Raw genomic sequence first — 22964 nt, forward strand, 5'->3', positions numbered from 1 at the left:
AAAAAAGTAGCCACCAAAAAAAAGAATTGCGTTTAATTCCCTTTATTAGCCTGTATTCCAGGTTTTTATTGGGATGAGAAATAAAAGATATGTAACAGTGATAATTAAGCCAGTATTGTCAAACAATATCTATTGAAGAAAAATATGTACCGTACTGAATTAACAACCTATTCGCTGTAATGAAATATTGACACATGTCGGAAATCAAAATTGCGTAACAAATATTTCAAACGGCCAAACGATTCTGAACTGTTACTATTATCTCGTTAGTGCGGATTACTGGCATTGCTGTCTCCGGTAAGACTGTTTACAAGCGCTTCGGTCTGTCGGGACATGTCAATACAAACTAGTACGGATAAATACATCTAATTGGCACCATATTCTACGTCATGATTATTAAGCGTTTGTATTAAAGCGCTATTGACTAGGAGATAATCAATAAATGAATGTAATTGTATCTCTCATATCGAAGGAAAAAACTATAATTGGAATTAAACACCTACCGTTTCAAGTGGCTCGGAATTAATTGACCTGTAACTTAATTGCAGTAAATCAATATCTTTGATTTTTTGCCGAATCAAACATTTTGTTATAACCTCATACAGTTTGATATAACATGGCAATTAAAATAGCGCAATAAAAATAAAAGATTGTTCGATTTAACATCAATTGTAAAACACAATTATTTGCAGACTAAGCTGGCCGCTAATATATAACTACTATTACGGAATATTTTAGTCAAAAATATCACAGGTAGTAACATTGATGAAAAGAATTTTAGTATTTTGGATACATCTTGGAATCGTTATTCATGTGCGACGCGAAGATGTAGTGGCTATCATTGCAAGGCAACGTGGTCGGCAGGCAGGAAGGACTTGCAAAATTTTTATGACCATTCACGAACACGCGCTGTCAATTTATATCAAAATGTCCACAATTGGAAGTGCCATTAATCGCGACACAGTTAAAAAAATTATCGGTTCAACGTGCAAACCGCAAGAAAATAAAAAAAATGGAGCGAAATGATAGGATTCCAAGAATTACCGTTATCCCGTTTGTGTCATGTGCATGTGATTAATGCGTATTTTCTTTATTTTGATTATTCCTCTCCTTTCATATTTTCTACTTTACATTATATTTATATCAATGTGAATTATCTTTCTACCATATATTTTCGCCCTTCTATTTCACCGTATTGTTAATTTTACGGAAAAATTATTTTTAGCTGGATAAAAAAGTTCTTCAGGAAATTCGCTTAACTCCATCAAAGAAACAAGAGCTGCGATAAACGTTCGGTTTTCCTCGTTACCATTTATTCGATATCCTGCGAGACGTTTACTTTCTCCGTACTTTCCGTTGTCTAGGACGTTTGTCTCACGCGGAATTGTAAAACAGTCGATGTTATTCTTAGTCTCGATCGATCGGCGCGCTGCGGTCTCTCCGCTTCGCCGACAAGAAAAAACATTCGCGGGATGTGATAGCGCAATGTCCGTCCGTTTTGTCCGCCGTTATTTCGAGCCGACGAGCCAGAGAGCGAGATGATAATATAAGGTGCTTTACCCTAATTGCGATGCAATTAAAGAGGGGAAAAAAAGGCGGAGTTGGCGCGCGCAAGGCACTTCCTTGCAGTCGGTGACGGCTCCGTTCTGGTCGCGCCCACGTGCGCGCGCGTTTATGACACCGCACTGAGAAAAAATCGCATCCTCGGGAACCGAGGATCGATTGCGTCAGAAAATGTTTGCGGGGCAGGGACTGATTTCGCTTCGATTTCTATCTTTATTTTAAAAACGCTATAAAACACGCCCTTTTTTTCTTTTTGGTGTCTAATTAAAATCGACAGCTCTCTTAGTTATCTGTTTCGGTATTTTTAGCGTGTTGAATTCTTACTATATTGCATTTATCTTTATTTAATATTGTTATTCGAACAGGGAAGGCACTCTCTTTCTCTGTAAAGGGCATTTTCTCCGAGTGAAGGCGAATAACGGCACAATATATTAACCGGTTAAATCCGCTTGTATGCCCTGCTTTGCCACAGCGGGTAAATCTACGAAAACGGGCAAACAAAATAAATTATACAGCCCTTCTGATAGTCCGCGTAGAGAATGAGGAAACTGAACGCTGTCGGGCGCGCCATGCAATTGATTACATACCGGTTACAGTGGCGGATCGTTCGTCCGCTTAATTTAATCTTATTTTAATTTATGGAGACGCGCGGACTCTTCGTTGTGTGTTTAATCAGCGGTAGCCCTGGTACGAGTTTCACGATAACGATTATGGCCGTTTGCCTCTCGCAAAACTTGTGCGGGCTGAGTAACGTTTCTACGTGAGTCTACTGCTTGTGGTTCGTGGGTGGTAATATCGCTATTTCCTACAAGCAACCATAGAAGGAAATCCGATTGATAATTAATTTTTTTTTCGAAATTTCATCGATCTGCATTAAGAACGCGGCCACCGATTCGTGAGAACGTTTGATAAGAACGTGGACCGTTCTTATCAAGGAAACTGCTCTCTCGAGAATCGGGAGCGAAGGAGAATACAATTAGGAGAGACGTAATGATAGACTCTCTCAACGCGCAATTTCGAATACAATGAATTACTATAAGGCGCGTATAAAGTCTTCATTATTGCGCACGCGTTGCACTTTAACCATCTCCGTACGTACGAGAGCCATTCCCGACAACGGAACGTTAATCGTTTTCTCTTTCCCGTCGTAACTTGAATTATCACGGATGATATATCGCGCGAATAATTCAGCCATAATTTCAGAAATAAGATCGCGCGATAGATAGCGATGGAATTCAGAACGCGACGTTAGTTCGTGAGAATGTTGATAAAGGACACGGAGAGCGAACCGCTCCCAAGAAGGGAGAGAAATTAGGAGAAACGTAATGAGCCTCAATGCGCAATTCCGAACATAATGGATTATTCCACCGTGAACTCGTGAGAAATAAGATCTTCGTTATTGCTGTACTTAGGGCAGAATCTTTGATTCAATTCTCAGTGAAAATTTCAAACAACAACAACTCCGGGTAAAACGCTATTAAAAATATCAGATGTGTACTTTATATCAACATTTTTAAAAATTATTTTTAGTGACATATGCGAATAATGTAACCACAATTTGAAAAAATGGGCGCGATCGACGAGCGGAGAAATTCGGAACGAAAGCGGTTATCGGAGAAATACGGGAGAGAGGAAAGTAGTATTCGCCGCTGCTTCCGGCGGGAGGAAAGGTGCAAAAGATGGGGAAACGGGAAAAAGTAAAAAAGGAGTGAGACGAGAAAGAGCGAGAGAGAGAGAGAGGAGCTCGATGCGCGGATAGAAGCGGATCGAAAAAGGGAAGAGGCCAAAGCGGTCGGATGAAAATTTAATTTCGCCGATCCTGGGGAAGACCGGTGGGGCACTACGACGGCATTACGGCACTCTCTTGCTCCCTCGTCCCCCATCCTTTTCCCTCTCCCACTCTTCCTCTTTCCCTCTTTTGCCACGCCGGTAACACACTGACGGCCACGATTTACGAGATTACAGTAACGAGAACACGGTAATATTACGGGGCGATGACGAAATTACCGGTCGTTCGCCCGCTTATCGCCTGAAAACCCGTGCGAGCGGAAAGGACGAAAATAAAAATTTGCGAGCGTCCACGTGATTGACTCTATCTCTACCCGTGTATTCTCAGACCGGCCGCCGGCGAATGAAATTGCGTGATGACGAAATTTACAGATGAAGACATTTAACAATTGCAGCTTTCGTTATTGTCGTCACCCGTAAGTCATGGTGAATTACGACTGGGCATGATTGTCGCACCAAACGCGTTACGCTTCCGGCATCGCCGCGTTATTAATTGCGGCCGGACTTAACGGCTTAAGCTGTGCGAGCTGCCGGAAGATTGGATTGTGGCGAGAGGACCCGCGGTACAAACCAAAATCGTGACACTGGTCGAATTATGCCCAAATTCAAAGTCAAAACGTGAGAAAGGGAATACATTTCATTGCAAGTTTTCATTTAATTTCAAAAAATTAAAGGGACCCATATACCTAGATAGAAAACAACTAACTTACACCTAACTTTTCAAATTTTAGAGATTTGTGGGAAAAAAGTAAAGAGATAGAGAAATTGTATTTATTTCATTGTGCAATATATTGCAGAGGCTTTCTTTTAAATTCAAAATAGAAAACGTTATTGATTAATTTAAAAATCATAAGTAGAGAGTTTGTTAAACATTAAAATTTTAATGCAATATTTTACAAGTGATATAAGTAGATAATATAAATAGCTAATGCATTCTAATTTTTTAAATAATTAATTTAATCGAGATAACATAATTTCTGACATATATAGAAGAGCTGAATTCTGATTTTGGTAAAATAAGAATTCAGCTGTTCTACATATGTCAAAAATTATGTTATCTCCATTAAATTAATTATTTAAAAAATTAGAATGCATTAACTATTATTAATTACTTAAATTTTTATTCTAATACGGATTTAAGAAATTATCATAACATTTACCTAGAGTAAATAAGATAGTTTGAGAGGGAAATGTTGGCTTCTCGATAGAAGTTCCGTATTTACTTAGGACTGTGTAAAAAGTTACGTCCAGTGATAGAATTTCCCGGGTGAGGGCTTCTCGAGCAGAAATCAAAATGCATTTTGCATTTTTATTTTAAATTGTTAGATACATGGTTTGAATGCATGTTAAATGTATACTTCGAAATTTCGTAATTATTATTGCTTGGATGTTTACTTAGCTATGCTATAGTATAAGTTATAAATCATAATGAGTTACAAATGAATATTGCGCTACATGAAATACTGAAAAGTTCAAACGACTGATAATTAGTTTATATTTGAGGCAACATTTAATAAACTGGTTCAATGGGAAATATTTAAGTTTTTCTGGTATCAGAAAAAATTGTTATTTTTCAAAATAATGATGAATCATTTTATTGTACAAAACATTAATATAAATTATTATATCTTTAAGAAAACAAATATTTATGGAAATATGCCTATCGCATACATAAAAGAAATGTATTATTATTGTGTTAGTTCTTCTTTTTCTCTATAAAAAAAAAGATTAAAAATTTTACGTTACTATGTTTTATTTATTTATTTCTATTTTTCAATCTCTCATGTACTGTCATTCTTTCCAGTTTAAGTAAACTACTAACAAAATCCTCTTATAAAATAGCCATGTAACCCTAAAGTTGCCTGCTAATCGCGATTGCATTGTTGCCTCTTTATTCCGATCGCGATTGGCTGTCTCGCGCTTGACTCGCTTCGTTCGTGTGTGAAGTTTGACAGTTTATAGTTGACAGTTTTTGACAGTTTGACTGTTTAACGAGAGACGGAAAGACACAAAAAGAAGCAAGAAAAATACCGGGAAAAAATCCTCTTATAAAATAGCCATGTAACCCTAAAGTTGCCTGCTAATCGCGATTGCATTGTTGCCTCTTTATTCCGATCGCGATTGGCTGTCTCGCGCTTGACTCGCTTCGTTCGTGTGTGAAGTTTGACAGTTTATAGTTGACAGTTTTTGACAGTTTGACTGTTTAACGAGAGACGGAAAGACACAAAAAGAAGCAAGAAAAATACCGGGAAAAAATTACTTAGACTGGAAGATTATAAAATAGCAGAGAGTATTTGTTTTGAATTGCAGATACGTTTAACTGATGCTTAACAAAGTAAGTTGAAATTTAATACAATATATTATGACATATTTAATTTAATATAATAATATTATGATATAACCATTTTTGTATCACCATCGCTGTTAGAAGGGTAAGGAAGAGACGTTGGACGCCACGACAGAAACACGTATTTATCAAGTAATTCTTAATTATCTTAATTATTTTTTTTGCCAATACATTAAATATAATTATAATTTTTTTATTTGTATTGATTAAAAAATTGATATATTGTTATGTAAATGTATGTATATTAATTAAGTTCTTATTATAATAAGTTTAAATATATAGTTGACAATTACAGGCATTACTGCTAAAAATATTGTATGGCGAATTAAATAACCTCGCAGTTGAGAATATAAAATTAAGAAAAAAAAATTGTGTGGTACGAAAAAAAGAGAGAAAGAGAGAAAGAAACGGGAAACAAGATAAGGATCAGGATTAAAATAAGATAAGAAAAAAGAAGGTATAAATATTATGTTATTGATATTGATAAGTATACAAGAATATAATTAATGCTACTCGAACATGTTAAGTTTTTGTTTCAATATTTATAATTGGTAAACATTTTCATTTCTTAAATAATTTTCGAATAAATTTTTATTCTTTGGAGGATTTTTCGAAGTTTTTTAAATATATTTGATTAATTTTATTGATCTTGTACTGATTTTTGAATGTGTATGTACTTGACGTTTCTTTTTTACTTTTATAAGGTAAAAATATATTTTGGTTATATTTTGGTAGAATTTATCTTCTTTTTGTAAAAATCAAGTGATAGTTTGTTCCTTACATAATTTTATTTAAATTGATTTATTTATTATACATTATTCATTTTTTAATTATAAACATATGTAGATGTACGTAACATTATTAATATTTATATTGAATATACATGACTATACGGCAATCATATTTGTTAATGCACATATGTATAAATTTTAATAACAATATTAGTAAAACACAATATAAACACAACAAATAACATTAATATAATTAAAATTATATATGTATATGCATATATACAGGGTGACAGCTAACCGGCAGCCAATCTGTAATAGATAGATATATGTATATATATATATAGATATACTAATAGATAGATGTATACAAATATACTAATAGATATATTAATATACAAATAAACGTAAATATATATATATATATTTATGTTTATTTCTATATTAGTATATCTATACATCTATCTATTAGTATATCTATATATATCTATCTATTACAGATTGGCTGCCAGTTAGCTGTCACCCTGTATATATGTGTATACATATATAATTTTATTTATATTAATGTTATTTGTTGTGTTTATATTGTGTTTTTACTAATATTGTTATTAGAATTTATACATATGTGCATTAACAAATATGATTGCCGTATACATGTATATTCAATATAAATATTAATAATGTTATGTACATCTACATATGTTTATAATTAAAAAATGAATAATGTATAATAAATAAATCAATTTAAATAAAATTATGTAAGGAACACTATCACTTGATTTTTACAAAAAGAAGATAAATTCTATCAAAACCTTATAAAAGTAAAAAAAAAAAAACGTTAAGTACATATACATTCACAAATCAGTCGAAAGATCAATAAAATCAATCAAATATATTTAAATACGTCATATATAATTATATCTAAATTATTTCTTCATAAGATAATATTAATGTGAGTTTTTAATTGCAATCAATCCAATTAAATCGGTACATTCAATTTTGAGATATCAAGATTTCTTTCTCGTAAAAGTTCAATAACATTATTTTCTTCAGATCAGATTCTTATGTAATATACACACATGTAAATCCAGTTTGCCATTCAAGAGGCTTTACAATGTGCCTACATACAATTTCATTTTACTAAAACAAAATTATTATGTATAATGTAAATAATGAATTTACGAGAAAGAAATCTTGATATCTCAAAATTGAGTGTACCGATTTAATTGGATTGGTTGCAATTGAAAACTCACATTAATATTATTTCAGGAAAACATAATTTAGGTATAATTATATATGACGTTATATATAATTATATGTAATTATATATGATTTATATATACCAGCATATACAATTATATATAAATTATTTATGGGCACTATATATAATTTATATATAATTTATATATATTTATATATATTTTTATATATGGACTCCATTGTTCTTGCCGGCTTATATCTGAAGAAATGCAAATGCTTTATATGATTATAATAATATCAGGTCATATCTGATTGTACCTATTGAAGTTGAGTAATCATATATAGATATATATATAATCCTATAAAGTCATATATAGTTTCATATATGAAAGAATAAGAACAACTGAGTCTATATATGAATCTTTCCGAGAAAAAATAATTATATACAATTATATCTAAATTATTTTTTCATGAGATAATATTAATGTGAGTTTTCAATTGCAACCAATCCAAATAAATTGGTACACTCAATTTTGAGATATCAAGATTTCTTTCTCGAAAAAGTTCAATAACATTATTTTCTTCAGATCTTCAAATGACATTATATACAATCATATAAAAAAATGGCATTATACAATCGTATACGATTGTATGTAACCATATATAAACATATATAACCACATAGCCATATATAATTATATACAACCACATATAATTATATATAATCATATATGATTATATATAATTAACATTATATACAATCAGATTGTATGTAACCATATACAGATATATAAATATTTATATATAAATAACCATATATAGATATTTCTAATGAGTAAATCATAAAAATAGTGGCAGTCCTCTTCCACATCAGACAGGAACAAGAAGCTAATTTTTGCTTGCCTTAACCACGCTACGAGTGATCTTTATGTAGCCGATCGACTGCACTTTGCTCCTGAGAGAGTACGCCGCCTATCGACGGCGCCGCGCTCTAACTAGCGGGCAAGTCTGCATATCTAATTGTATATGGCGCCATATATAATGCTATATATAATTATATATAGGATGCTCACATAGCATTATATCTGGCGTCACATACAATTATATAAAATTAGATATGGTGCTATATCTGATTATATATGGACCCAGATTAGCCACATTAATATATATGGCTATATATGACTATATAGTTGTATATAATGCTATATATAATTATATACAAAATGCACTACTAACACAGCATTATATATGGCGCCACATACAATTATATACAATTAGATATGGTATTCAGTTAAACGTACCTGCAATTAAAAATATACATTTTACATAACGATATATTATTTTTTTAACTAATACAAAAAAAAAGAATTATAATTATATTTAATGTATTGGCAAAAAAGATAATTAAGATAATTAAAAATTACTTGATAAATATGTGTTACTGTCGTGGGGTTCAACGTCTCTTCTCTATCCTTCTAACAGCGATGGAGTAACAATATAGTACTGGCACCCGTAATAGTTCTAGAGTTCCTGATAGATTTCAGCAATAGTTCTGTACATTAAATATATTTAAATAGTTTTTTAATTTGGCTGTTGGCATTGCACTACAAGAGTAAGGTATCACTTTTTGGCGAGTTTCAACTAACTTTATGGCATTTTCTAACAGTTCCGCAATAGTTTCAAAGCTTTTTATATGTTTCGTCGACAGTTCCGGTCTTTAAGCATTTTTAAACAATTTTTTTATTAGACGGCTGGCACCGCACTACAAGAGTAAACTACCATTTTATAGCGAGTTCCAGACGAGTACATAGCATTTTTCAATAATTCTGTAATAGTTCCGAAGCTATTTGCAAGTTTCGTCGACATATCAGGTTTTTAAGCATTTTTAAGCAATTTTTTTATTAGACGGCTGGCACCGCACTACAAGAGTAAATTACCATTTTATAGCGAGTTCCATACGAATACATAAAATATTTAAAAAAATAAAATTTAAAAAAATGAGGTGCTAACTTCCAGTGGCACCTCATTAATGAAAATTGAACATTTTAACAGCAGTTCTACTTGCACCCGTAATAGTTCTAAAGTTCCTGATAGATTTTAGCAATAGTTCTGTACATTAAATATATTTAAACAGTTTTTTAATTTGGCTGTTGGCATTGCACCACAAGAGTAAAGTACCACTGTTTGGCGAGTTTCAGTCAACTTTATGACATTTTCTAAAAGTTCTGCAATAATGTCAAAGCTTTTGTAGATTTCGTCGACAGTTCCGGTCTTTAAGCATTTTTAAGCAATTTTTTTATTAGACGGCTGGCACCGCACTACAAGAGTAAACTACCATTTTATAGCGAGTGCCAGACGAGTACATAGCATATTTTAATAGTTCTGCAATAGTTTGAAAGCTTTTTGCAGGTTTTGTCGACACTTCCGGTCTTTAAGTATTTTTAAACAATTTTTTAGTAGACCGCTGGCACCGCACTACAAGAGTAAACTACCATTTTATAGCGAATTTCAGAAGAGTACATAGCATGTTTTAATAGTTCTGCAATAGGTCCAAAGCTTTTTGCAGATTTCGTCGACAGTTCCGGTTTTTAAGCATTTTTAAACAATTTTTTTATTAGACGGCTAACACCGCACTACAAGAGTAAATTACCATTTTATAGCGAGATCCAGACGAATACATAACATATTTTAATAGTTCTGCAATAGTGACAAAGCTTTCTGTAGGTTTCGTCGACAGTACCGGTCTTTGAGCATTTTTAAGAATTTTTTAATTAGACGGCTGGCACCGCACTACAAGAGTAAATTACAATTTTATAGCGAGTTCCAGACAAGTACATATTTTAATAGTTCTGCAATAGTGACAAAGTTTTTTGTAGGTTTCGTCGACAGTTTCGGTCTTTAAGCATTTTTAAAGAATTTTTTTATTAGACGGCTGGCACCGCACTACAAGAGTAAACTACAATTTTATAGCGAGTTCCAGACAAGTACATAGCATTTTTCAATAGTTCTGCAATAGTTTCAAAGCTTTTTGCAGGTTTCGTCGACAGTTCCGGTCTTTAAGCATTTTTAAGCAATTTCTTTATTAGACGGCTGGCACCGCACTACAAGAGTAAACTACCATTTTATAGCGAGTTCCAGACGAGTACATAGCATATTTTAATAGTTCTGCAATAGTTCCAAAGCTTTTTGCAGGTTTCGTCGACAGTTCCGGTCTTTAAGCATTTTTAGGCAATTTGTTTATTAGACGGCTGGCACCGCACTACAGGAGTAAACTACCATTTTATAGTGAGTTCCAGACGAGTACATAACATTTTTCAATAGTTCTGCAATAGTGACAAAGCTTTTTGTAGGTTTCGTCGACATTTTCGATCTTTAAGTATTTTTAAACAATTTTTTTTATTAGACTGCTGGCACTCCACTACAAGAGTAAACTACCATTTTATAGCAAGTTCCAGACGAGTACATAGCATTTTTTAATAGTTTTGCAATAGTTCCAAATCTTTATGCAGGTTTTGTCGACAGTTCTGGTTTTTAGCATTTTTAGGCGATTTGTTTATTAGACGGCTGGCACCGCACTACAAGAGTAAACTACAATTTTATAGCGAGTTCCAGACAACCACACAGCATTCTCCAATATATTTCTGCAATAGTTTCAAAGCTTTTTGTAGGTTTTATCGACAGTTCGTTTGACAAACAATGGTATTTATAAGTAACCTCTTTCTAAACCTCTAAGGATAAGTATTTATACATGTCATGAATTACTGGTTAACAATAGAGCGACATTGTAAGTTAATTTAAAAATAAAATATTATATTAAAATTAAATATATTTGACAAATAATATTGTAATTATGTTGGTAATTTAACTTAAACAAATCATATGACTTTTTAATTTAATATAAAAAAGTTTCTCAAAATTAACTTTTACTTTAACTAGAAACAAATTAATCTTAACGTAAATTTAATAGAATTAGTATTTATTTACGTAACTTTTAACATAATAGAATTCATTTCATAATCAATTAAATTTCATTAACTTAGTTAAAAATTAGATTAACTAACCCAACTCTAAAATTTAAAAAATGTCAATTACATTACTAACACATACCTATCAGATACCATAAAATTGGCTGAAGTTTAAATACCATAGCGTAGTATTCATATCTGATAGTGCGAGACAGGATCAAATAAAAAATTGTTTAAAAATGTTTAAAGACCGGAACTGTCGACAAAATCTACAAAAAGCTTTAGAACTATTGCAGAACTATTGAAAAATGCTATGTACTTGTCTGGAATTTGCTATAAAATAGTAGTTTACTCTTGTAGTGCGGTGCCAGCCGTCTAATAAAAAAATTGTTTAAACATGCTTAAAGACCGGAATTGTCGACGAAACCTGCAAAAAGCTTTGGAACTATTGCTGAACTATTGAAAAATGCTATGTAATCGTCTGGAACTCGCTATAAAATGGTAGTTTACTTTTTTAGTGCGGTGCCAGCCGTATAATTAAAAAATTGTTTAAATATATTTAATGTAGAATACAGAACTATTGTTAAAATCTATCAAAAACTCTAGAACTATTACGGGTGCAAGTATAACTGCTGTTAAAACGTTCAATTTTTATTAATGAGGTGCCAGGGGAAAATAGCACCTCATATTTTCAAATATCAATTTTTTTTAAATAAATCAACGGAACTATTTCTGAAACTTATCAGGAATTCTATGAAAAAACTTTATGTATATACATAACTTAGTTAGAAAAATAACCCATCAAATTGATATCAAATTAAGGGAGAATTGATATAAATTGCATTGATCAAATCAAATTGATGTCGATTTGATGGTTATTTCTCACTAGAAGGGTTAGAAAGATAAACAGAGACGAACAAAAACAAGGAAGATATGAAAAAATAATATGGGCAAAATATAATAGAGTGTACAAAGAAATAAAAATAGATGAGAAGCTTTTGTATATTTTAGTGGGGTAAAATAAGAGTAGGGAGTTAGTCTATGATAGCGAGATTTAAGTGCGGAAACGAGGCATTAGGGAATAGATATTGGAAAAAGGAAAAAGTGTAGGCTATACAATTTAAAAGTAGAGACTTTAGAACCAATATTAGAAGAATTTACAGAATTGCGAAGACAAAATTTCTCTGTTAGGAAAATGTTATCAGAGGTAGATATAGGTACAAAATGAATGAAAAATGTATTAAAGACGAGAAATGACAAAGAAAAGCGTAAATAGTCATTAAGAGTCCTATGTTATTATGTAATTAAGCTATGTAACCTTTTTTCAAAGGCCGAAATGTTTAAGAAATAAACGAGTTGTATATATGTTATATGCAATAGTAATTTTATGCAGGGTGTAATAACAAATAAAAAAATAACAGTTGGCGCGCGCGAAGCGCGTGCATGTTCTAGTCCTATCTAAAAAAAGGCATGTAAAATCGATTGCTCGCATTTCTCGGAGTTTATTGTTGTCGCTTTTCCGCGATGCCGATTGATTCTCTCGCTGCGCTTACTTCGTGTTGCAAGAGTAGCTGTCATTGCGACTGAATTTTGACAGCTGTTAAATTTGTATAGATATTATATCTATACAATTATCGTTAGCAAATTAAAATTTGCATAGATGTTCAGCAGAAATCTTCCCTACCACGGGTACGACCTTGTCGTGGTGGGAGGGCTTAGTACCCCGAGGGCTTGAATGCCTATGGGGGAAGCTAACTGTACCCATTGCACCTGTTACGTCGTCGATCGTAAAATTGTGGTTCGTCGCGCCGCGTTAACGCGATTCGGGAGTGCCGACCGATTGAATTGAAAACGAACCGTAGCCGGCTCGTCGTGTCGCGCGTTTGCTTCGGGAGTGCCGTTCAAGTAAATGGACTAAAAGGATTTTTCGCATAACTCGCATTAGAATGATTTCTTAGTTCGAGAGACCCGGGTGGCACTTTCGAAGTCTCGACAGTATGGGATGCTCATCGAGGCGTTGCTTCTTGCGACGTTCTCGCGCCAAGTGCGCTTCGCGTACGAGGTGAATTAAGCCGGATCGACGCGCCTAAACGCTGGTAAAACCGCTTGACGCTGTCGGTTCCGAGCCAGTTGAGATATTACACGTTTCTAACATCGGCAAACGATTAACGGCACTAAATAGTGAGAATTCTTAATTACGGTCTTAATACGATTGTAATTTTGTATTCTTCTGCGCGGTGCTTGACGTTTCGTGTTAGTTCCGTTGTGTTTTTCCGCACTCGTCGACTCAAGGTGCCAATTCCACGGAGCATTCTTCGAACTGGAAATCATATCGTGGGAGTTATAAACGTGGGGTGACGCGCGAAAGACTTTTTTACAATTAATTAGTCCTTGCGCGATTATAACTTCAATAATCGCGAGTGTTTTTCACGAGTGTCTCGTGACAAGGAAGGACAGCTTGTTCTGAGAGGAGGAGGAGGTCCAGGAAGGGCATCGGGCCCCGCAGAGCAACCTTGGGGTGAGTATGATTATTATTTACGCGTGTGAAGTTAGCATCTCAAAGTTTAGCATCTCATAAAAATACTGCAGAATTACTTGCATCCAGCATAGTTCTGTAGGTTTCTTGATAGGTTTCAACAATAATTCCGTTGAATTACCTATTTTAATTAAATTTTTATAAATGAGATGCTAACTTCCAAAATCACATAATAGCATTACACCGTATTTCGAATATACGACCACAGAAAAGACTAAATCTATAGAGTTCTATCGTTTAGAGACGTCCTATCAATAGTTCTGATGATTAAATTAATAAAAAAAAAATTTTTTGTTACAAAACATACGTATATATGCGTATACGTCTGCACACGTGGATTTGGTGTAACTGGCATCTCAGATAAACGAAATTAATTAATTTAAAAAATTTAAAAAGTATTTTTCAACAACTATCCTGATGGAAAACTTGTATTTATAGGTCTAGACATGAGATGCTAATCGAATATCGACAGTTCTATTTATTTTAACGCAGTTCTCATATATTTCCGGACGCGTACAATAATTTTCTAAAAAGTTCCGGTAATATAATTAATTAAAACATTTGTTAAACAATTATTTTGCCCGGAAAACTTGAATTTTGAAGGCTAGACGTGAGATGCTGTCTCTCCCGGTCTCTCCCCGTCTCTCCCGGTCTCTCCCCGTCTCTCCCGGGCAAAATAATTGTTTAAAAAATGTTTTAATTAATTATATCACCGGAACTTTTTAAAAAATTATTGTACGCGTCCGGAATTATATGAGAACTGCGTTAAAATAAATAGAACTGTCGATATTTGAACAGCATTTCACGTCTAGCCCTGAAAATTCAAATTTTTCGGACAAAATAATTGTTTAACAAATGTTTTAATTATTTATATCACTGGAACTCTTTAGAAAATTATTGTACGCGTCCGTATCTATATGGGAACTGCGTTAAAAGAAATAGAACTGTCGATATTCGACCAGTATCTCACGTCTAGCCCTCAAAATTCAAGTTTTTCGGGCAAAATAATTGTTTAAAAAATGTTTTAATTAATTATATCACAGGAACTTTTTAGAAAATTATTGTACGCGTCCGGAACTATATGAGAACTGCGTTAAAATAAATAGAACTGTCGATATTCGACCAGCATCTCATGTCTAGACCTATAAATACAAGTTTTCCATCAAGATAGTTGTTGAAAAATACTTTCTAAATTTTTTAAATTAATTAATTTTGTCTATCTGAGATGCCAGTTACACCAAAACCACGTGTGCAGACGTATACACATATATACGTATGTTTTGTAACAAAAAAATTTTTTAAATTAATTTAATCATCAGAACTATTGACAGGACGTCTTTAAACAATAGAACTCTATAGATTTAGTCTTCTCTGTGGTCGTATATTCGAAATACGGTGAGATGCTATTGTGTGATTTTGGAAGTTAGCATCTCATTTATAAAAATTTAATTAAAATACGTAATTCAACGGAACTATTGTTGAAACCTATCAAGAACTGTAGAACTATGCTGGATGCAAGTAATTCTGCAGTATTTTTATGAGATGCTAAACTTTGAGATGCTAACTTCACAAACGTTTATTATTTGCATAGAATTATTAGTTTTCTTTCTATTCGGTTTTTCCTTAATAAATTATAAAGAAGATAACGTCACGTAAAGTTTTACACAATTTTAATTTTATAATTCTTCTTTTCTTTCGAAAAATATTGATTATACGATAATTACATAAATAATTGAAAAAATAAAAAGTTTAACCCGTAACTATTATCTCTCATCTAATATTAATAGTCGCGAGCTGTTTTAATTTAAATTTAATTTTGAATTACCTAATAAACACAAGCACAGAGTTGCAAACCGTATATTTTTTTTCAATATTGAATGTTCTTTCTGTCGTGCTTTAATTTGGATTTTGCATTTGTTTGTTACAGAATCATCGTAGCGACGTTGCTGAATATCTCTGCCGCTGCGCATCGGTCGGTGAGTGATGAATAAACTTTTAAATTTGGGGTAATAGATCTGTGACAAAATTTTACTTCAAATATAATGTAGAAATGTTTGCTATAATACAATAATAAATAATATTTAAATGTCATACTTATTTCATGGATCTATTGCCTCAAAATCAGCTGCCCTTAAAAATATAAGCATCTGTAAGCATTTGCTAGTCATATCGAATTTCCATAAAAATACAACGAATAAATGCATAAAGGCAAATAGTAACCATTTCTTTACGCATGATTTATCGAAGTGTACCGGATATAAGATAAGTTGCATGCCAATACGCGTTCCATAATACCGATTTATTCTGAGGAATAAAGTGTCCGGATGGTGCATAGCAAGTGGCCATAAAGTGGCATACGAGAAATCCGACCTAGAGGACATCAGCTCTGAAGAGCCAACGCCGGCGTAAAAAGTTCTGATTAAAAGGTAAAAAGAATTGATGGTATTCCACGCGGTCGGGTTAATGAAAATCGCGTTCGCCGCCGTACAGCGGCGGCTAATAGCGTCAAGGTTCAACGATGCGAGACAAGTATACATAGGTCGGTGTAAGGCAGAAAGAAGGCCGGAACATCTGCTCACCTACCGCCGCCGGTTAAACTCGTAGCTCTCGTTTTCCGCTGCGGTCGGCCGCAACAATAATTATCGCTAATAATGCCGGGATGCTTAAACAGAGTTATAACGTAGCCTGAAAACGGCGCACTATTTCAGCCGGGTACATCCGCGAGAACTTACCGAATGCTCGCACAAATGCATGTACGCAATACTTTGTAGTTCAGTTGGAACTTTATTGACATTTCATACAAAATCTGCAAGCGAATGTGCGAATTTTTTAGCTGTAAAGTTGTGTTCCCTTGAAATTATGAGTTCTGCAGTTTAGAAATTTAATACAAGAATTGCATTATAGTGAATTCATTTCAACACCAGTTGTCTGCAACTATTATTACACTGCAATAAGAATCTTGAAATAATATCAAAATGATTTGATTGGTAATGCCGGCCATTTTCCAGCAAAAACCGAAAATAGCTGTAGCGCGGAATTTAATCACTGACCCCTGTTTATTTTTTTTTAATTACAACGCGTTAGGACCAGAATTCTTGACTCTGACAGAAAAGAGAATTTCCACATAATCTGTCAATATGTCAATCTGTCTGAAATTTGAAATCAGCTGTATTATATTAATATGAAAAATGACGGCATTAATCAAAATTATGGACGCCACACACATTTCGTGACTGTCATTAGGGTCTCTAATTATTATTATTATTATCATGCAAACTTTTTAAAAATTAATTGAAAAACTGGCGAAATTCATAACTGTTCGAGCCATTCGAACAAACGAATGATAAAATGTAATTCCATGTTATATACGCGTTTTTAAATTCGTTCGCGATTAATGGTGAGATATACGTAGAGAAAAAGAAAAAAATCTAAAGAGAAGAATATATTACCGCGAGAACGCAGACGGTCGTGCGGATCAATCGCGCGTAGAGCGTCTCTTAAAAAATACTTCCACCTGCGCGCAAACTTTCCCTTCTTTACTCTCTACTTTTTTCTATTTCTTTGCGCTGCGCGACACAAACACAAACACACACACACACACACACACACACACACACACACACACACACACACACACACACACACACACACACACACACACACACACACACACACACACACACACACACACACACACACACACACACCGTTTTGCCGAACAAAGTTCTGGTCTTCCCTCGCACCAAAGCCTGTCCTCGGGGAAAGAGAGGTATTACCCGGAAACAGGAGCCAAGCTCTCTCACTACGTACTTCATTACGACTTAATTCACCTTCGCAAGAAACCTCCTCGCGGACAACAGGATCCTTCTCCTCTGTTCCCTGTCTCTAAGGGAGAAAATGCACAGAGGTGGCCGAATTGGGGATGTAATTTATTTAAATAATTTATAGATAGGAGCAAAATATCTATAAATAAATTTTTTATTATATAAATTATTTTACTCCATTCCAAATTGAATTTACGTATATATATTACATCCCCTTCATGCTGGGAGCATAAGTTATATATAATAGATAATAATTCTAATATCTCGATGATGAAACGGTGGCGGTTTTTTAATACAAATATTAAACTTGTCAAATTATATACACGATTAAAACTTCAAATATCTTACATCAATCTGTCTTATAGTGCAAAATTCTAAAATACGATCATTAAAAAAATCTTACAAATTCATGTATGGAATGTAGTTCCTTTTTCGTTGATAATACAATTTTTTCGGTTCGAAGTAAATTTTGCGATGGTTGAATTGCATTTGCACGGTTCGATGTTGATCCTTCTCATTGCAAGGCAATGAGAAGAATGCGATCCGCACCGAAACGATGAAGGCAGAGGTGCAGAAAAAGTGGGCCACCGCGTCGCATTTCCAGAGTGGATTGCTTCTTACGTGCGCGGCGCGCTTCGTTGGAATCTCCTCCGACACGAACGAATGTTGCACGTACCCATTCCAATCTGAATAAAAAGAGGGTTGGGCCATGGCAAATTGATTGGTCGGTACCGGGGTAATCCCTATCTTGTACGTAGCCGGATATTAGTAATTTTCAATAAGAAGGCTCGGAACGCGGCGGAGCTTTGTCCAAGAGATCAAATTGGCGGTAGCCCTAATAATTGGCAGAGTGGGAACAAAATTAATGGATAATAGATATATCGGACGGTATATATGTGTACAGCGGTAATAAAATTATGTTATATTAGACTGATCTATCATTATGCGGAATAAGCGCCAGAAAAAGACGTTGAAGTCTTGAATTGAGCCGGTGCGAAAATAAATAGGGATAAAAAACACGCAAAGAGGGTAAGAAAGTAAAAAAAATAGCGCGAATCGAGTTCCTTATTATAATTGTTATAAGAAATAACAATTATAGCATTTTTATGTACATTCCTTATATCTAACTTTACGAAAGAAGAATATCAAATAATATTAATGCATTAAAAGTAATAACATTGCATATCTTCTATAAGTAAATCTATAACAAATTACACCACAAATAAAATATCCCCTCAAATAAGAATTTATCTGTAACAATTAAATTACTTTTTTCCAAAATGTTTCTAAAACTGTTGCATATAACAAGTGCTTGAAATATTTCTGTATACGTAAGATATTTTCGCACAATGCAGGACTAATGGTGGTGAATACGCGGACGTTATCTCGACACCATTACTACGTAGAGAGACGTAGCGAGCAGCGGGCGTGTAAATCCCTCCGTTCTGAATCGTCAGGTTTACGTGTGGCGCAACCACATCGCGGGTATCTTTCCGGGGGAGGGGGGCGTGATAGAGTTGGCGCCAAATGCGCACCAAGCCACGGTCAAAGTGTAGATGAAACTTCGGCGACGGGGGACGGACCTCGCGCATCGCGGAAGTTTAGGGCCACGAGAGGTGGTTGCTCGACAGAAGTTGGACAAGTTTGAACGTGCCTGATATCAAGGCAGGCACATAGAGACGCGTAAATTTCAGATGCAGATGCGGTCCACGGTGTGTGCGGGAACGGCGGTGTTGGTGTGTGGCTGCAGCACGATGGTCCATGCGCGCTCGCTTCGTGCGAAAATAAATGTGCGCTGTGTCCCGCGCATTCAGCAACGACAAACTGGACATTCGCGTGCGCGCGGGAATACAATTATCCTCCGCACTAATTTCGTCCCCCGGGGGAACGGCGTTCGTTCGTTCATTCGTTCGTAATGAGCGGAGGGGGAGGAAAAACGCAAGCTGTTTTCACAGGAGAAATTAAGGGAATGTCTTGTAAAGAAAGGATGGCTAATTTTTTAAGCGAAAGTGCCGGGTTACCAGGATCGTTCGCGGGGAAACGTGCAGCCCTTAATCTTCGAGGCACGATACATCTCTCTCTCTATCTCTCTCGTTGCGCGCGTATCTCTAACCGATTTCGTTCGATACGAATCTAGGGTGAATTATCTGTTGTTTGTGCGTAATTATGGAAGGATAATGCAGCAGCTTTAAACTTAATGCTGAGACCTCGCGTTCTAACAAGCGTTTAATTCGCTCGTCGTCACGTTCGCCAAACCAAAATGGAAATAACTTTTACGTCGAGCAACGATGTTTACACGTTTACACACTGCAAACTCGTAATCGTTTTTCTCGCTCACAGTTCGCGGAATCGAAACGCGACGTAAATATACATAAAATTATCCCCGCGGAAACTTTACGCTCCCGGACCGAAATGTGAAACGCGGCGCACATGCGTCTGCGCGCCGAGGACGAATGAGCATTGTCTCCGTGATTTGCACGCGAAAGAATTTCGCGCCACACGAGATGTTACGCGCGGAATCATGCGGAACTGACGCGACGTTTTCGAATCTACCGAAACGCACCACTTCCTCTCGAGCCACGAACCGAGAACAAATAGAGAAAGTTTGCACTCTCGCGGAAGAGAAAAGTGAAGGAAATGAGAGGATAAAGGAAACGGCGAGAAAAAAGCGACCAAAATCGTGGAGGGTACAATAAACACACGTGTTGAAAAATCGTGAATATTAAATAAGCAATGCGGGAATAACGTCACATACCTTGTCACATACATTACATTATCAAAAATGTTTAAATTTTATAGATTGTTCTATTATTATATTGTTCCATTTAAATATCTATATAAAATTGAAACTTAATTCTCTTATTACATTTTAAAAGTGTGTTATTTAATCTTTTAGCTACTCTTAACTCTTATGATAATAAAATATGTAGAAAAATCAACTATACATATAATTATTTATTTTAATTATATCGCTAATTATTAAAAGAAAATATTGAGAAATGTCAAATAATAGGGAGGTAAAAATAATAATACTTGAGACTGTAGAAAACCGCATAAATTTGTAACACGAATTATTAATTAAAATTAGAACAAACGATAGTGCAGCCTAGCTGACCGTCATTTTCGATTGCTTTGTTGCCTTTTTTTTTTTAGGAGCTACGAATATCGAGTCTCCGCAAGATTTTCATCGGTACAGTGCCGCGACGTTATTTGAACGATTTCGCGGTTTTCCAGACCCAGGATTTCAATGAAAGGGGTCCAGTCTTCGTAAATTTCTTCTCGCCTCTCTGTCAGTGCTTGCGCGATCTACTCGCCCACCTTCTTTCTCCCACAGAATTCCTGGTTTCCAGCTCTGAAGTTTCTACATTCGTTCTCGGTTCACGGCGCCGCGAAAAGAAGTGGTGCGTTTCAGTACCTTCGAAGCATACTTTGTCAACTCTCACGCTCACCTTTTTCTTTCGACGTGTCACTCGCGGTCACTACGTAAAATTCAGGATTAATGGCAATTTATAACGAAAGATTGTACAAAATTGAAGATGAAAAAGAAGCGAGTAGCAATAACTATGACATGTTGTGATATAGTGACAATGACTATAGGATGTCGTGTTGAAGTTTGCGGTTCTTACATTTCTTTATTCAGCAGTAATCAAATCAATTTTTAAGTATTTCTCAAGCTTAACAAAAAGTCTTTCTTACTAAAAATCAATCATTATTAACTTTTAAATTTAATATCTTATCATATACTTTACAAAGTATATAATTTTCCTTTATATATGTCGCTTTAAGAGAAAGGAATACATTTTCCCGTCTCTGAGAACGTCGCGTCTACTTAATATTCTTTATATTTCATAATCTTTTCTTTCCCGATTGTCGAGACGTATCTGTAAAAAACTCGCTGGATGATCTAAATTTAATTTTTCTTTCTCCGTGTTTTATGCCAGTCTTCCGCCAAATTCGCGAGTCTTAAAGTAGTATTCGAGCGCCTTTATTCTCTTTCGTCGCATTAATTTCTATTCTAGTTAAGAGTTTGAATTACAAAGGACTTTCACCGGAAAATATTCCCTCTGCTGTCCGGAAATTAAAGCAATTAAGTCAACCGGTGCATCGCTGCAAATTACCTTGCGAGCATGCATAATGACATCCATTATTGCTGTTTTACACGACTTTTTCCGTTTTTAATGTTCTCTGTGTATACCTCCCGCTTTTTTATCATTGTGCATTATTATGCAAAACGTAATAGTAATATAATTTGAGAAAAAGAAAGAGAGATAGAGAAGGGAGGGAATGATGAGAGAAAGTAAAAAAGTATGGAAGAAAGACATCTCGCTCCAGTGCCCATCATGTCTACATGCATGTATGAGAAAAATATTCACGATCGAGATGAATTCTTGGTCTACTCGATGCCGAAGAAATGGAGAGAGGTCGAAGAGTTTCACGGGCACCTTGTCTGCGCCGTACTTTATTCCCTCAGAAAGGATTCGACCGTGCGAGATGGGCCGAATATGGTCGATATATCATCGCTAGGGATCAACGATGTATTCACTATCGACCGACCCGCGCTATCTCTCCGTTCGCTAACTCGCAAATCTCGGGAAATGCCTTAAAGAAAGATGGATGTAGTACATCAGGGACGAAAGCTCACACAGATCAAGTTTCCGATGAAGGCTTATGGACCATTTATTTGGTCGACGCCAAATGAATTAGCGCCTTATAAAAGTTGTCATCTACTCAAACTCGAGGATCCAAAGACAGAAGTTGGAATCATTTTACCGATACGTACATTTAACATTTGTTTAACATTGACAATAATTTTCGTGGGTGGAAATATATTGCGGAATATGATAAATGAATATCGCGACGTAAGAAGAACGTAAATGCCCGTGCAATTTATAACTTTAGCTCGAGCACTTACAAAGATTCAATTAGCGATAAAAGCGGTTCGGTGCCATGTTTAGCTCATTCAACACATCATTATCGTCTTTGTATTCTTCTTATTACCTCCGAAGTCTTTGC

At 34.8% G+C, this 22964-nt stretch overlaps 1 long non-coding RNA gene across 1 annotated transcript; it reads left to right on the forward strand.

Moving 5' to 3' along the window:
• The first annotated feature begins 13187 nt into the window (after nt 1-13187).
• Nucleotides 13188-17546, forward strand: LOC118648373. Its single transcript, XR_004965263.1, has 2 exons — nt 13188-14109; nt 16055-17546. It is a non-coding gene; the product is annotated as an uncharacterized LOC118648373 (long non-coding RNA).
• Nucleotides 17547-22964: the final 5418 nt, after the last annotated feature.

Source organism: Monomorium pharaonis, unplaced genomic scaffold, assembly GCF_013373865.1.
Source record: "Monomorium pharaonis isolate MP-MQ-018 unplaced genomic scaffold, ASM1337386v2 scaffold_409, whole genome shotgun sequence".
In the NCBI taxonomy this organism is placed as follows: Eukaryota; Metazoa; Arthropoda; class Insecta; order Hymenoptera; family Formicidae; genus Monomorium; species Monomorium pharaonis.